The sequence below is a fragment of the Hyperolius riggenbachi genome, chromosome 2 (genome assembly GCF_040937935.1).
Source record: "Hyperolius riggenbachi isolate aHypRig1 chromosome 2, aHypRig1.pri, whole genome shotgun sequence".
NCBI lineage: Eukaryota > Metazoa > Chordata > Amphibia > Anura > Hyperoliidae > Hyperolius > Hyperolius riggenbachi.
The window spans coordinates 158,690,543-158,708,466 of NC_090647.1; the positions used below are offsets into that span (position 1 = coordinate 158,690,543).

A 17,924-nucleotide genomic window follows, 5' to 3' on the forward strand; every position below is an offset into this window, starting at 1 on the left:
TTAGTGATAGAAGGTCTCAAGTGTGAATGAATAGCAATAAGTGTGAATGAGGAGCAGGTGTGTTAAATTTGGTGTCATTACTCTCACACTCTTTCATACTGCTCACTAGAAGTTCAACATGGCACCTCATGGCAGGTAACTCCCTGTGGATCTTAAAAAAACATTGCTCTATATCAAGAATACAATGATCTTTATGATGCAAGCGGGTGCAGAATATCTAAGTAGCAATTTACTAACAGCTAGATCATTGGATGGACTGTCTAACTAACTTATTATCTACGACCAGGTCTAAGACTTTAAGCATCAAGGTCCAACAGCCTTTGTAAAATGTATAAACTACCAACTAGCCATGTATAATAGTTGAGAGCTGTATGAGTAAAAAGGACATTTTCTTATGAGTCCTTTGTAGGCAGCCATACATATTAAAAATATAGTTTGAATCCTCCTTGAGCGTATATGCAATTCAGTGGATAACGCAGAGATAGCCTTTATCTCCATTTACCAACTACTCACCCCATTAACAACAATTCTTCTAACCTTGGAAGGTTCGACAAACAAGAAGAAGGTACAATGCTAATCTTTCAGTTTAGTGTAGCTTTCCGAATGTTTAATATTCATGAGCAGAGCTGTCATTGTAGCCACTGGCATAAATTCACTTGATGTAAAGGAATTCTTGGTAAGGGTCAAAACATTTTCGCAAAAATATATCAGCTCCGAGTTTAGAGAAAAGGAAAAAAAAAACATTACAGCGTATTCCTGGAATCACAGAAATTCTTCAGAGATACTAGCATGAATTATTCAGAAACATGTTTTATGATACTTGAAAACCCTGGTACACTGAGTACATAGTCTCGCACGCAGGTTATTTCAATCATGGAAATATTGTGAGACCTTCAGCAGTCATAATTTCAGCATTTTATTACCTTTGAACATGAAAAGGCTATACTTCACGAAAATATAAAGAAATGTGTTCCTCTCCCAGAATCTAATTTCCGGGGCTTCACCACAAACACAAGACAGGGGACGGATAAAATGCTCCAACATTCAAGGTCATTTTCGGCTGGTAGCATTAAGCAGCATTGTGAAATTTTTTCCCTCAGAATTAAACTTCTCATTCAATTACAACCTAACAGTTTTAGATATGGACCCCTTTTGAACTCCTCTCCCATTGAATTAAAATTCCTACCTGGCATCGTCAATTCATGCGGGTAAAGATACCTCAAGAGTTCAGGGCTAATTGAGTTAGATTGATTCAGCAGCAAAAGGAGATGACTACACATGCTGAAGAGACATGGAAAAAAAGCTTTTAAGAAATTAAAATATCCACCAGAAGGCAGAGAGAGAACGAGCTAATAAAACATTAAATGTCGTCTGCCAAGCACCTATACAGCCTGCAAGCTTGCACTGCCGCTGCTGCATTAAACTGTCAGAGTGTGGCCGGCAAGAAGAGGACATAATATACATTTGTTGTTCCTTTAAGTACTGTAAATTGTTATTTAGCTAACAGTATATAAACATTGAGAGTGACAGCAGCGGATTCAAGTACATTAAAGGAAATTCCGATCTATAAAGCTACTATTTCATATAAGTTGTTTCTTCTTAACTTCTTACTTAGTCCAGTCCTTTTTACTGATGACTGTGCAGGTATCAAAAGCCCATTTTTTTTGTTTCATCAGTCCTGACTCTTGTATCAAGGTTCTGGCACTGCCTCAGTCTCCTCTCCAGGGCCGGTTCTCTCATGATGATAGGTGAAACACTTGCATCAGGCGCAGAGATTACAGGGGCAGCCTGTTTGTACTGTGTTTACACTAACAGCATGCAGTCAGAGTAGGAGGGGAAGCGAGAGGAGAGCAAGCGAGGTGAAGAGGTCATTATTGTGAAAAGCATCTTGTTGTGCTGTGTGAGGAGTCTGACAGGGAGTGAGGGGGGAGGCAGGAGAGCAGAAGTATTTCATTTGACTTGAACTACTTGTTGTGTATTCAAATATCTCACACTAGGCCTCCTTAAAGGACATCCAAAGTGAAAATAAACTAATGAGAAAAAAACAATTGTATCTATCCTCCTCCTTAAAAATGACTTTTTTTTAAGTAATCCCACAGTTTATATTATATTTAAATCTACTTTTTAAGTTTTTACTGTTTCATTGTCTCTGCTCAATGACACACGCAGTGAAGTATGCCAAGGCTAAAATCTATGATCTATTCTCCCTTTTTATCTCTTTCCTGCTCTCAGAATCAATTTACTGCCAGGAAAGCGTTTTATGGCTGCAATTCCTTATCAGTGATGGTTACTCTATAGTCTGACCCAGTCCAGACACAGAAAAAACTTGCATACCTGATTTTTAACTCTTTCAGGCAGAGAAAGAATAAAAGGAACAAAACATAGTTATATGCATGCTTGGCATTGTACATACACATGTCTATCTCATGATGTCACGTCATCTCGGATGTCCTTTAAGCGCTGACAGGCCCTCCCCCCCCCCCCCCCCCCGGTCTCCCCTCAGGGACGTAGAAAAGTTTTTGGCAGCATAGCAACTCACCTGTCCCAACGGTGCACTGCTCAATTAGTCGACATTACATACTAACATGCACTGGGTCACTAAGAAGAATGAAGATAAGAGCACATAAACTAATGGAGCAGCATGCCCCCAGGACAGGTGAGTTGCTAAAAACTTTGCAGGGGCCCATGGAACACAAAGTTGGGGGAGGGGGAGATCTGAGGGGATGCCCCTGAGCCAGGTTGGGGACCCTGAGGGTGAATGAATTTACTGCCAGGAAGGGGGTGTCAGGGCCATAAAGGAAATTCCGATATCCCCCTATGAGGAGATGGACCAGTCAAAAACCTGTCAGTTGTCAGATTTTTCTACCTACTGTAAGTGACAGCTACATAGGAAAAAAGTAATTTAGGCCTTGTTTACACCATACACATTGCTGTGCGCATTTCAGCAACATGTACAGAAGTGCATAGACTACACTGTCTGATGTCTAGACTACATGCACTGTGCAGCAGTATGATGCGCTATGGCACTGCTGCAAGCACTTTTAGGTCAAGCGCATCGCTGACCCATTCACTGTAGAGAATGGGATCAACAGCACAATATTCACTGCAGTGAATGGGATCAGCAGCGCAATGCACGGCAGCGCAATGCACAGCAGCGCAGATGGTGTGTGATCGCGGGGGTTGCATACCGCTCATCTGTGCTGGAAACTGTGAATGAGGCCTTATAGTGTATTTTAGTCTAGGACAAATGTACATCTTAAATGCATGTATATAGTTATTTTTTAAATTTTACTTTTTTTTTTCCATTTTTAAGTGCCTGCTCAAAGTTTGGCCTAAATTTTCCTCTATATTTTATGAAGGCGGAAAAATCTTGTAAAAAGTGATACCTTTTACCATCTGGAATGATTTCATTAAGGTTTGTTACAGCAAAAAGAATACAGAATCACTTCTATATTTTAAAAATGTTGCAGAACAAAATAAAACATAGTCAAGGGATAATTCACATTTGCTATGGAAATAATGTTGGTTTACCAATGTGAGAGCTTTATACAAATCCTTCCATTTAAAGAAAAAAAATCTACTTTAAATTAAAAAAAAAAAAAAAAGACCAGTAAAGGTAAATAGAAGATGCAAGGATAATGTTGGGAAGGGATGGCCTCTTCAGCATTCGCTCAGAACACTCATCATCTGCACTAGTGCACTTCTTTTATAGGCGTGAGTGTCCATGCCATGTGATCGGCGCTAGTCACATCCACTAAACAGCCTGAATACGTAAAAGTTGCAATGCTCTCACAAGTGCCTCATCTTAGCTCTTAGCTAGGCCACTTGTTATAATAAGCAGGATAGAAAGATCACATTTCCATGTTGCAATGGCCTGCTAAAAAATCAATACCAATGCCTTTAAGAAAACATCATAGTACAGATAATGGCTATGCACGTAAAATATTCAATATTTCATTTTCCAACAATTGCCGTTCTGTCTGTTACAAACATTTACCAATATTTTACTTTTTACAGATCCTTATGACAATCAATAGTACTGAATTGCACACAAAAATGCACAAACATTGCAATCTAGCCTTGCTGGGGAGGCTATGAAATCATGAAAATGTTGTATTTCCTCAAGGCTAGCCAACCGTGTCTTCGGGATTTGTACAGTACAAATAGATTTCCGCAGTCAATCAGTATACAGTATAATTCTACAATGATCTGTATCCAAGAACTGGACCAAAAAAAAGTGTAGTTCCTACAAAACATAGGAAATTTACACTTATGGGGAAATTTGGGCACTCGTGGAACCCAATAAATTTATCGGGCACCGGGACCACCCACAATGCAAAATACAGCTTCAAATAGCGGGCTCAAGAGATATTTATCAGGCACCACAGGTGCTCAAATGTTCCCCCATAGCCATTATTTATATGGGTGTCTGCGGTAGCCCCAGAAACTTTGCAGTGTCTTCTTTTTGGCGGATTGGCAGTGGGGGTGATGGTCAAGGTTAGACGTGTGGGGTGGTTAAGGTTGGTCGGGGGGGCAGTTAAGGTTAGGCATGGGGGTGGTGAAGGTTAGGCATGGGGTGAGGCAGTTAAGGTTAGGCATCCAGGGGGAGTGGTTAAGGTTAGGCATCAGTAGAGGGAGGGTTCAGTGTGAGGATAGGGTTATTTTTACCTGTAGTAAATATCTGTATCGAATACCAAAATGTTACTATCATCATTAGCACTGTGTTATGATCACTTCTGCAGCATGTACTGCTGGCTGCAGTTTTACTGAAGACAAGCAGTTTTGGATTTTCTTTGCGTGCATTTGCTCACATAGTTTTGCATGCTCTTACACTGAGCGTTGATTCCATCTGCAGTCGCTCTGAAGTTAATGACAGATTAATATGCTTTTGTGAAAACGAACATTGTCTGTTGCAATAGAGCTGCAATCCCTTTCTTGCAGGCTGCATATCATTGTCTGCCCTTTCCTGCTGTCAGCCTGTGATTGATTATCATTCACCTGTGTGGGAATCTGCATGTCTGCTCCCATTGGATGACCTCAGTATAAAACACTGCTTCCTGCAGTGTTCCATGGGCTATCATAGTCTCAGATTCTGTCTGTTACTCTGTCTGTCCCCCACCTCGTTCCTAGTCCGTGTGGACTGCGCTGACTCCTGTGAAGGGGTCAGCGAGTCCTCCTAGCTTTGCTCTTGTTATCAGAAGTTGTTACTTTGCTTGTCTTGCGTCATATATCGGTTCATCGCCAATATATACACATACTAGCACGTTTGTTATTTTCTTTGTATTCGTGTTACGTTAATACATCAGTGCCGCTGATATATACGTACTCGAACTGTTTACATCCTGTGTTCAGTCAGTTAGTTCCAGCACGCTTTGGTAGGTTGCGCGTATCGTGATCACCCGTGCTTAGCTAGTTCAGTCCTGTTCCTAGCCTTGCTCCAGTTCTTAGTTAGTGTTCCTTGCTTATGTCATATATCGGTTTATTGCAGATATATACATATGTCAGTTAGTCGTTTGTAGTTCATTGATAGCTGTAATCGTTATACGCTAGGAAATCATACCTATTGTATATTTGTGTGTATTAGGTCTGCCTTCTTTGACTATTTCCCGACTATTCTGTCCTGTCCTTGTGAGGCACGCCACTGCTGCAATCGCATTGGCTGCCTCATTCCATTCTGTCTTGTTATGGACGCTTGCTGTCACTTAAGCAGTGACTAGTTAAGCAAGCGTTCATTGTGTTACCTGTCCTGATCTTCTGAGTTCTGGTTTATGCGCTCAGCGCTACCTTGCGCTGAGCCACTATAGTGAAAGGATTGTTTGTGGCTGTTCGGATCTACACCTGCTCTGTGCGCCACATCTCCTGTTGGAGTCAGTCCTCTCCTCCACTAAACTGGGGATATCCTGGTTCCTTGTGCTAGCGTGTGTACCTCCTTCACATCAGAATCCGCATTGTGTGCTGACCGTGGAGGATATACCACCAAGCGTAACACACTGTAAGAGTAGAATAATGGTAAATTTACTAATATTTTACTATCGGCTATTTCTGGGCAGCCTTTTTTCATGTATGCGATCCTTCCAGGATGGTGCTGTGCTACAGTAAGCGTATAACCATTTTGAGACTTAAAATATGTTCCTTTGACTATTTGATCTAATCTGCATAAATACATGGTTCCTGTTTATAAACATCATTAGATATAAAGGCATTGAAGATGTTGCTGGGAACATCAGAGCCATGCTTGCAGAAGTGACAATTATATGTAGAGGACTTAAGGATGCTACAAGATGTTTTATACGATAAAGCAGTACAAACAGAAATAATGTGCAAAATAGTTTGCCCCATTAGCAAATCAGAGTTAAGTCAGATCATCTAAAGAAATATACTAACTGGTTTGCACTGGTGCCCTACTTAGCACATTGCTGCTTGCCATAAATTGCACTAATGGGGAAAAGTTTCAGTATGTGAGAGTTCTTAGTTCAGTGCATTACTGAGAGAAGCAGAAGAATTTTATTTAACCACTTGAGGACCACAGGCTTACATCCCCTGACTAGGCTATTTTTTAGAATTCAGTAGTCTGCAGCTTTAACAGTTTATAGCAGGGCCTTACAACTTAGTACACAAATGAATCTGCCCACCTTTTTCTGCCCACCAACAGAGCTTTCTGTTGGTGGGATCTGATTGCTGCTGCCATGATCACGGCTGGCAGGCTAATCTAGAAGCAGCCAGTAGAGTCATATCACTGTATGCTCAGTCTGGACAATCACTTTAAAAATTAAAAGGGCACTATGGTGAAAATTTGTAAAATATGTGCAAACATATACAAATAAGAAGTACTTTTTTTCCCCAGAGTAAAATGAGCCATAAATTACTTTTCTCCTATGTTGCTGTCACTTACAGTAGGTAGTAGAAATCTAACAGAAGGGACAGGTTTTGGACTAGTCCATTTATTTTTATTTAAGTATTTATATAGCGCCAACATATTATGCAGCGCTGTACAGATATATATTGTCTTGTCACTAACTGTCCCTCAGAGGGGCTCACAATCTAGTCTGTAGTATGTATCGTAGTGCATGTATCATAGTCTAGGGCCAATTTTTAGGAGGAAGCCAATTAACTTATCTGTATGATTTTTTGGGGATGTGGGAGGAAACTGGAGTGCCCGGAGGAAACCCACACAGACACAGGTAGAATATACAAACTCCTTGCAGATGTTGACCTGGCTGGGATTCGACCCAGGGACCCAGCGCTGCAAGGCGAGAGCGCTAACCACCACGCCACCGTGGGGGATTCTCAGGGATTTATTTCTTTTCAAAAGCACTTAGTAAATGGCAGTTGCTCTATCTAACTGCTAAAAAACTGTGTAGTGAGCAGGGAAGCTGGTCAGAATCACTGTTTAAATCCTTTTTAGGGAATATCTTTATAAAGAATAAAAGCCTTGCTGAGAATCCCCCATGAAGAGATGGACTAGTCCAAAACCTGTCGCTTCTGTCAGCGTTTTGTAAAAAATACCTTTTTCTACCTATATAATTTGTTTGGCTAACACAGTACAGGAACTTTTTTACTACTGCTACCTACTGTAAGTGACAGCAACAGAGAAGAAAACTAATTTATGGCCCATGTAGAGTCGAGAGGAAGAAAGGGTCCAGCACTCTGTGGGCACTGCAGTACAAGACTGGACCAACCTGTGTACTAAGTAAATGGACTGTAAGTGTTGTTCACTCCTATGAATGGCATGCTCAAGCTTCCACAGACATGTATGTGTGAAAGAGAGGAGAGGGGAGGCGTGGCTGGCACTGCACAATAGGTTTATTGGAATCCAGTAGTCAAATAAAGACAGACACTTAGGCCTGGAACCCACTGAAAACAGCAAACGCAAAACGCTACCGCTAGAGTTTTGTCTGAGCGGTTTGCAAGCGGATTCATGCGCGTTTGCGGTCGCGTTTTGCAACATTGTATTTTTTTGCTCAGCGGTTGTGTAGCGTTTTGCGTTTTGCGTTTTTATCCTGATTGGTCCTGTGAATTATTTTTAATTTTGTTACAGTGTGCTGAACCGCAAAACGCTAGCAAAACCGCTCAGTTTAAGTTTTGCTGAGCGTTTCTGCTAGCGTTTCAATACTTTACATTGAAGCGCTAACGCTCCCAAAATGCTGCATGTCCTGCGTTTGCGTTTCTGGGAAACGCAAACGCTCCTGTGGAAGTTGCCCCATCCATTAACATCAGCTGAGCGTTTTGGCTAGCGTATCGCAGCGCTGCCAAAATGCTCAAAAAAACGCTCTTGTGGGTTCCAGCCCTCACAGTCAGATTCATGCGATGCTAATATCGGCTAGGTGGGCGCCAGGTGCAGGACCCCCCGCAGACGACCGTTTCGCACATCTAGTGCTTGTTCACTGCTATGTTAATTTATGGCTCATTTTACTCTGGAAAAACATACTTCTTATTTGTCTAAGTTTGCACATATTTTACAATTTTTCGCCATAGTGCCCTTTAAGGACCACTATCACAAAAAAAGTAAGCAGTTAAAATCTGACCGAACCGACAGGTTTTGGGCAAGTCCATCTCCTCATGGGGGATTCTCAGGGTTTTCTTTATTTTCAACAGCATTTCCTGAACAGCAGTTTAAGGGCCCATTCACACTTGTTGATCGCAAAACGCTAGCGATTTTGCTAGTGTTTTGCTCTGGCGTTTTTTGGGTGATTAATGCCCAAAAAATTCCCCTTCACACCTGCCGATTTTTTAGCGATCGCGTTTTGCGCTTCTATAGCACTAAAACGCGATCGCCGGGAAATCGCCTGAAACCGGTGCAGGCTACGCATTTGCATTTAGCGTTTTTGGGCGATTTGCAGAAATTAGAGCAAATCGCCCAAATGAGAACGGGCCCATAGACTTATTTCCCTACCGCATTGAAAAGCGCTAGCGTTTGAGCGGTTTGCCAAAATCGCCGGCAAAACGCTCAAGTGTGAATGGGCCCTCACTGCCAAAAGAGTAAGATACCAGTCAGCCTCCCTACTCACTTGAACACTATTTTGTCAGTTAGACCTTGCAACTGCTGTTCAGGAAATGCTGTTGAAAACAAAGAAAACCGTGAGAATCCCCATGAGGAGATGGACTGGCCCAAAACCTGTCAGTAGTGATCCTTTCACCAAAAAAGTCAGACATCTGGCATTGTTTATTAGAGAATGAAGATGGCAGCCTCCATATTCCTCTCACTTCAGGTTCCCTTTAAGTGTATTTTGTGATAAACTGAATAAACTGTATAAATATAAAAGTCAGTTCTGCCATCAGGGCAGTGCAAGGAAAAATAAATAAATAAATAAAAAGGGGGCAGTGCAAGAAGTGTTGTATGGGGCCCATAAAGAGTCTAGGGCCTTAACAGTAGCAGTGCCAAACAGGCCTCAGCTTGCAATTATTATGTTTTGCTATTGTGGCATTACACAGCAACGCAGACAGTAGCATGTGATGGCCAGTCCAGCTGCACTGTGGCCCTGCACCCATATGGCTATTAGGCCCCACCCACAGCCACACTCCTATTAGCACCAACCCCACATAAATTAGGCCCTACCCCCCAGCTGCACATCTATTAGTCTTCACCCCATCATCTCCTTCCACAGACATCACCTGCCAGCTGTAAAGATGTGCTTGCCGCACTGCACCACCTATGCGATGTTTACAGTGGATGCACTGTACTTTAAAGAGAGTCTGAAGCGAGAATAAATCTCGCTTCAGACCTCATAGATAGCAGGGGCATGTGTGCCCCTGCTAAAACGCCGCTATCCTGCGGCTTAACGTGGGTCCCTGATCCCCCAAATCTCCTCCGTACAGCCGGGGAGCGTTTCCTGGTTGGGGCAGGGCTAACCGCCGCAGCCCTGCCCCACACGCGTCTGTCAGCGCGTATCTCCGCCTCTCCCCCGCCCCTCAGTCTTCCTTCACTGAGAGGGGCGGGGGAGAGGTGGCGATGCGCCGCTGATAGACGCAACTGGAGGCAGGGCTGCAGCCGTTAGCCCTGCCTCCAGGAGCGACCAAGTCTGCGACCAAGTGTTGCAGTGGGGGGTTTGGGGGTGCAGGGACCCCCGTTTAGCCGCGCGATAGCGGCGGTTTAGCAGGGGCACACATGCCCATGCTAACTATGAGCTCTGAAGCGAGATTTATTCTCGCTTCAGAGTCTCTTTAACTGTAGAAGTTAAGCATTTCTTTCATTGACTGTATGCTTCAATGGACCTGACACCAACGCAATACGTTATACTGCATCGCACCTGCTACACTGTGAATGTCGCATAGGTGGTGAATTGCAGTGCGTAAAACAGCATTAGAATGCTGCCATCAGGCTGCAAAACTGTAAACCTAGTCTGAGGCTCAGAACACACTAGGCAGAAATGCTAACATCTTTGGCCCTAATGAAAGTCTATGAGCCACAAGTAAAAATGCATATATGTGCGTTTTACAGTGTGTGTTTTTGAAAATGCACAACTTGCTGCATAATTTTCAACACCTGTGAAACGCACATAGTGTATCTCAATGGAGACCCAGAGATATGTGTTTTTACTTTAAAAAAAAATAAAAAATATATACAAATAGGATACTGTATTTCACTCCATTGACTAGGGAAAATAAAAAAACGCAAATGCCCCGACGCACAGTGCAGAAAACCTATGTTTTTCTGCACTGCCTAGCGTGCTCTCATCCCAAGGCCTGGTTCACACATAAATCTGCACATTACCTGTCCAGGACTGTCCTGTCCGTTTTGCTTGACTAGACCTGAAATGTACACCTTTTATGTGTGAACACAACCATAGAAATACATACAAAACTAATACCAACTGTCAACAACTGACAGGACAGCACTAGACACCTTTTTTATGTGTAAACCAAACCTATGGATAGGTTCACAGCGGTCAGTTGCATAAAACATGCGTTTTAATGATTGCAAACTGCAATAGAGACTGGACATAAACTTTAATAGAAAGCCTGCATGCAGCAAGTTAGAATAAGGTAATCAGTTACAACGTAGGGTACTTATCCGTTAGCCGGGCGCATCCGGCAGGCGGTGCTAATTACTATTCCCCCTCCAGGCCAACATGGATAGTAGGGAAAGATGTAACTCTGGTGGAGTTTTGTCGCCGCCTAGAGGATGCGCCCGGCTAACGGATAAGTACCCAACGTAGTACTGAGAACAGTCCCATAGAAGTGTATGTACAACATGACTGACCATTGTGAACAGAAACTAATGCGCTGTTCACAGTGGTCCCCTTGATTTGGGGTATCCAATTCGCCAATCTCAGCACCCCCTACTGCACAAAGCGTATAATCCTGCATCAACTGAGAATTTTTTTGCACCTCGTTGACCAACACTATCCTTCTTATCCCAGAAAGAAGCCTTTCCACCTTTATATGCAGATATGATTCTCTGGTCAGGCATCAAGTAAAACGTGGCCTCTATAACATTAGCACTATCCTTACCACTAATACTCAGCTATATATATATATATATATATATATATATATATATATATATATATATATATATATATATATATATATATATATATATATATATATATATATATATATTATAATTAGCCAAGCCATCTGTTGTGAGGAAAAAAAAAAACACCTTTCCAACAATAAATGTAATATTACATCTAATAACATCATAATGGATGTTGCAAAAGTTCTGATGCACAAGGTGCCTATTGTAATGCACTGACAAAGCAAGCACACATGTGAATCTGCCCTGATTATGGCACTGGATGCTAATTACTTTGTAATCAAAGCATAATAGAAAATGTTCTATTCCTTTCATTTGAGCCTTTTGCATCTAAATATAGCAATGTGACATACTATGTAAAAAAGCAGTTCTTAGAGCAGAACAGGAAAGTGAAAACATTTGCAGAGAATCTCACAAGACGTGCAGCTAAGCCATACAAAGACAATGCTAGCATGAGTGACTGTTACCATGGTGACAGAACACACAACAGAAGACTGAGGTGAGAAAACACCGAGCTAATAAGCCTACAGCAACTCCTCAGCTAGAGAGAGGGCAGGGAGCCCAGGAAGACTGAATGACTGACTGACTGCAGAGAAACACGTCAGGTGAAAGTGATTTACCATCCGCTTTCTTATAGAAACTTAATCAGACCACATGCAGCTTAATGATGGAATCAGTAGGTGTATAACTGGCTTATTTCATTCAGTGTTGCAGAACTCAGAGCCATGTTTATTCTTTTGCGTGCAGTGATAAGAGCTTTTAAATAATTTGAGGCATAGGCAGCACGATATTGTTTAAAAGATCAGATGCTTGGTTCACTTTAAATCTGAGAGAAATCTATTAAAACAATATCATTTGAATATTGATCACACGTCCACTGTTTGCCTTGGATTGGCAAATTGCTATTATGTAATTGCAGCAACCAGAGACATTAGATATTTAACTTGCTAGAACTAGGATTAGCCCTGTGCAAAGTAATGGTTCTGCCCAAGCTAATGTACTCTTAACCCTCCTCTTGTGTTAGGGTCAGCACCGACCCATTTTCATGTTGGTTCTGTTGTGTTAGGGTCAGAACTGACCAGTTTTCAGGTTGGTTCTGACAGTAACAGAAAAGCTAACATAAGAGGAGGGTTAAATGTGTGAAATGTAACAGAATCCTAGCACTGCAAGCATTTAGTGAACCAATCTTTATAGCTAATATGAAATATACTACATCCCGTTCGTAAGTCAGGGACTACCTCTATACTGTACATATAAATACAAGAATATACATGAGCAGCTGATACAGGAAGTGAGGACAGGCAACAACAACAACAAAATTCAGAAAAAAAAAACATGCCAGGAGATGGGAATTCAGCAACAGAAACCAGGCGTTCCCACAGCAAGCAGTGAGGCCTGAATGCAGTGAGCTCTGGCAGTGTCTTAGGGGAGGTGCAGTATTTAAATAAGGCCTACAGCTGTTGCATGATTGCCAGAAAGATTGTATAGGAGAGAGCCTCCTGCTGGTGGGAAGTAGAAGAGCAAGACGATACAGGTACAGTCAACTGTTGATGGAACAGGGAGGGGAGAGCCACCTGCTGGTAGATAGCAGAAATCCAGAGATGTCTCTGCACACAATGGGCTGCAGTCACAATACATTACAGCTTTCATTAATGCATAAAACATCTGATTTTACTGATCAGTTAGTAATGTGTCAATTAACTATGTCTGTCACTGCATGGAAAAGTTAAATTACCGACTGGTGTGATCAATTAGTAGTTTGTGCGGTAAATACTTTAATTATTGTCCATTCACAAAGTTTACTGCATTTATTATTTATTTATTTATTGTATTTATAAAGCGCCAACATATTACGCAGCGCTGGAAATTCGTTTAGGTTACAGACAATATTTAGGGTGACATACAGCAATATGACAATACAGGAAAACAAGAAAAAACAGATCACACAGCACAGTATGAGCATAAGGTAATGCTTAGTTAGTCACTGGATGGAGCATGGAGATTAGGCAAATTGAGTTCACTCAAATGCATAGCATGGGTGCACAGTAATGGAGGTGCATGATCAGGTAGGACACAAAAGGAGGAGGACCCTGCCCGAAGGCTTACAATCTAGAGGGAGAGGTAGGGACACAAAAGGTAGGGACCAGAGTTCAGCTGCAGGTTTAGAGCACTTGTGAGGGGTGGTAGGCCAGAGTAAAATGGTGAGTTTTGAGGGCTTTCTTGAAGATGTTGAAGGAGGGGGCTGCCCTAATGGGTGGAGGTAGGAAGTTCCATAGTGTTGGTGCAGCTCTTGAGAAGTCCTGGAGGCATGCATGGGACTGGGGGATGCGGGGGGCCGTCAGGCAAAGTTCATTGGAGGAGTGGAGTGAGTGGCTAGGTGTGTACCTCTGAGTAAGATCGGAAATGTAGGTTGCACAGGTTTTGTGGACAGATTCAGTCAGGCACAGTATCTTGAATCTGATTCTGGACTGGATAGGAAGCCAGTGAAGGGATTCACAGAGGGGAGCCGTCGTGGTGGAGCGATGGGAGGAGTGGATAATTGTGGCTACCGCATACATTCATGATGGACTGCAGCGGGGCAATTCGGGTCATAGGGAGACCAGACAGCAGGGCATTGCATTAGTCAAGGCGGGAAATTATGAGGGCATGGATGAGGAGTTTGGTGGTGGCAGAGGTCAGGAAAGGGTGGATCTTGCAGATGTTATGGAGGTGGAAGCTACAGGACTTTGTGAGGTTTTGGATGTGGGGATTGAAGGAGAGTACGGAGTCCAGGGTGACACCCAGACAGCGGGTTTGAGAGGTAGGGCGAATGGTAGTTGTTTTTAACAGTGACATGCACATCTGGGAGGTTTAGGCATGGCCGGGAAGATCATAAATTCCATTTTGTCTAGATTTAGTTTCAGGAGCCTAGCGGACATCCAGGAGGAGATAGCTGATAGGCAGGAGGAGACCTTGTCCATGGTAGTGGCGGCTATGTCAGGGGTGTGGAGGTAGATCTGGCTGTCATCTGCATACAGATGATAGTTAAAACCCATGGAGGAGATAACCTTGCCAATGTAGAATGTGTATAGGGAGAACAGTAGGGGGCCAAGGACCGAGCTTTGGGGGACTCCCACCGAGAGGTGGTTAGGGTGGATGAGGACTCATTGAAGGAGCGGTTGGACGGGTAGGATGAAAGCCAGGTCAGGGCGAGGTCGTGAATGCCCATGGACTGGAGGAGTGGGGGATGGTCTACTGTGTCAAAAGCTGCTGAAAGGTCAAGAAGGAGGAGGAGAATGGAGTATTTATCTTCAGCTTTAGCTAAGGCAAGGTCATTGACCACTTTGGTGAGAGCTGTTTCGGTTGAGTGGGCAGGCCGAAATCCAGGTTGCAGTGGGTCTAGCAGTGAGTTGGCATTGAGATACTGGGTCAGGCATTTTTGAACCAGACGCTCAAGGAGTTTTGAGGCAAAGGGGAGGAGGGAGATAGGGCGGTAGTTGGAGGGCAGTGAGGGATCGAGGGAGGGTTTCTTGAGCAGGGTTAGTACAGTGGCCTGCTTGAAGTCTCAGGGGAAGGTGCCTGTGGATAGGGAGAGGTTAAACAGGGTAGTGAGGACTGGGGCCAAATCCATAAAGTGAGGCTGGAGTAAATCAGAAGGGATGGGGTCAAGAAGGGAGGTAGTATATGGGAAGTCTGCAGTAGGTGGTTGACTTCCTCAATGGTACTAGAAGTGAAGGAGTTGAGGGGAGGATATGGTGTAGGAGAAGCTGGATGGGAGGGGGTGGGAGGTGAAGATTGAAGATTGGATATTTCCTGATGGATGGCGACAATTTTGTTGGTGAAATCGGTGGCTAAATCTGTGGCAAAGAGGGAGGAAACGGAAGTTGGGGGGTGGGTTTAAGCAGGGAGTTGAAAGTGGCAAAAAGATGCCGGGGGTTGAAAGCTTGTGCTCCGAGAAGCTTGGTAAAGGGAATAAAAAAAAATTGCTACAAAAAAAAAAACCAACGCGAACGCTAACGCAAGTGGAACGCAGTGTGAATGAGCCCTTATAGTATTCTCTGGTTGTCTAGTGGTCCCCCTCTAATACCTAATACAGTATAATGTCGTTATAATAAATTGATTTAGTAAACATTTGGGTATCATAAATCTCAATTATAAGCCTATGGGAGCAATGCCTGGTATAGTAAACTCGGATGTAATAAAACTTCTGTTATAGTAAACATTTTTTTGGGCCCCCTACGTGATGCTGACTCTGGATATAGTAAACAGTGAGCGGTGCATGTGTCATATGTCAGTGTGAAACCCATGGTTGGCTGGTTGCAAGTGAGTTGATGCCTGATAATATTTGTAAAACAAGAAGAATGGCACCGGTGCTGGCTATACAGTACTGTACAAATAAGCAGCCTGCGGAAAATGAGGAATAATGTGAACATGAACAAAAGAGGATGCAGTGTTAGTACTTCCACTTTGCAATCACCGATAAAAGTATTGTCACGGTCCTCACACAGGATTGAATGCAGTCTCAGGTATCTCTTCACTTGCTAGCTCCTCTTCCTCTAGGTGGCTGGACAGTGTAATGGTTAAGGGCTCTGCCTACACAGGAGACCTGGGTTCAAATATCGGCTCTGCCTGTTCAGTAAGCCAGCACCTATTCAGTAGGAGACCTTGGGCAAGTCTCCCTAACACTGCTAATGCCTATACAGTGTGTCCTAGTGGCTGCAGCTCTGGCGCTTTGAGTCCAACAGGAGAAAAGCGCAATATAAATGTTCTGTGTTTGTTTTGTTTGATGCTCCTGTAGCTTGTGGAGGACAGTAAAGGCTACTTTCCCTTGTAGTGCAGATCAGAGCAGGCCTACTCGATGCAAAACTAAGGAGAGTGGGGAGTAGAGTGCCAAGTCCTGCCCTGGAAGTATCAGAGCCACTTGCATTGCAGACGCCAGTGGCTTATGATGATTGGCTGCATTTTGAAGGGAGGCTTAATGATTGGCTACAGTGTGAGCAGACAGTTTTGCAGGACACCTGCTGCAAGTCCCGCCCACAGAGGTTTCGGAGCCACTTACAGGAAACAAATGTCTTCCTCTATTTAGTGACGGCTAGTTCAGTCTAGTTCAGTGGTCCCCACACAGTATTCCCTGGTAGTCTAGTGGTTCCTCTACAGTATTCCCTGGTAGTCTAGTGGTTCCTCTACAGTATTCCCTGGTAGTCTAGTGGTTCCTCTACAGTATTCCCTGGTAGTCTAGTGGTTCCTCTACAGTATTCCCTGGTAGTCTAGTGGTTCCTCTACAGTATTCCCTGGTAGTCTAGTTGTTCCCCTACAGTATTCCCTGTTAGTGTAGTGGCCACCCCACAATATTCCATGGTAGTCTAGTGGTACCCCCACAGTGTTCTCTGGTAGTGTAGTGCTCACCTCACAGTATTCCCTGGTAGTATTCCCTGGTAGATGCCCCCCACCCACACAGTTTTTCCTGGTAGTCTAGTGATCTCCACACAGTATTAATTTGAATTTTAAACACAGAAAATTTACACACACAAATCTGCACACAATCTTAAATACAACACGATGGGCTTGATTCACTAAGCTTATCTCTGCGTAAAAGCGCAAGTTAGCAGCTGTTACATACGCTAGTGAATCAGAGGGCCTTAATTTAGTGTCCCTGCATGCTACACTCTCTATTGGCAGCGTAGCGTGCGTAATCGGGGAGCACACTATGCTGCTGAATTACAGCATAGCGAACGCTAGTAATTAACATCAGCTCCACTTCTCCCGCCCTGGGCACCAGTGGGTCCAGTCACATTAAAGGACCTGATCCCCGCACTCTGACTGGCCCAATAGCATGCAGGGACACTGATTCACTAACACGTAACAGCAGCTAACTCGTGCTGTTACACACACACACGCTAAGCTTAGTGAATCAAGCCCAATGTCATTTAAATATCAGTCATCTATAGCAAAAACATTTTTTTTTAATTCACAGAAGAATTTTAAGAATCGTAAACACAGGGGTATATTCACTAATCTGCAGTGCATTCTCATCATGCGTAAGGGCTGTTTCACACCAAAAATTGCGATTATTCTGTGATTTTACTGCGGTTTTTCAAGATTGCTCCCTAAGGCCTTGTTCAATGTTCTCATCTAAAATCGCATTCGCTGACACCAGCATTTTGCGATTTTGTCCATGATTATTTTCGCGCCTCCTGGCACTTACCTGCACATTGCGATTTTTTTCATTGTAAAGCACTTTTGCAGAGCGATGTTTTTTCACATCCTCACGCAAGTCAGGAAGTGAACTCTTTGGCCTGGAGAAGAATAAATACAATGTATTTATTCTTAAAAGCGATGGGGAAATCGCTAAAAAAAAAGCGCTTTTTCAAGCGTTTTGCGATTTCCCTATACCTTCCATTGAGGAAAATTGCCCCAAAAATGGTACAGGCTGCATTTTGGTGAACAGATCAGAAACGAACCGCTC

At 43.2% G+C, this 17,924-nt stretch overlaps 1 protein-coding gene across 5 annotated transcripts in view; it reads left to right on the forward strand.

The window, feature by feature from the left end:
* Positions 1 to 11,978: 11,978 nt before the first annotated feature.
* ERICH6B (glutamate rich 6B) overlaps positions 11,979 to 17,924 on the forward strand; it is a 241,941-nt gene continuing 235,995 nt past the window's right edge. For all 5 annotated transcript variants that reach the window (XM_068267754.1, XM_068267755.1, XM_068267757.1 and 2 more), the window contains exon 1: positions 11,979 to 12,084. The gene's annotated coding sequence lies outside the window, so the exon portion shown is untranslated. The remainder of the gene's footprint in view (positions 12,085 to 17,924) is intronic.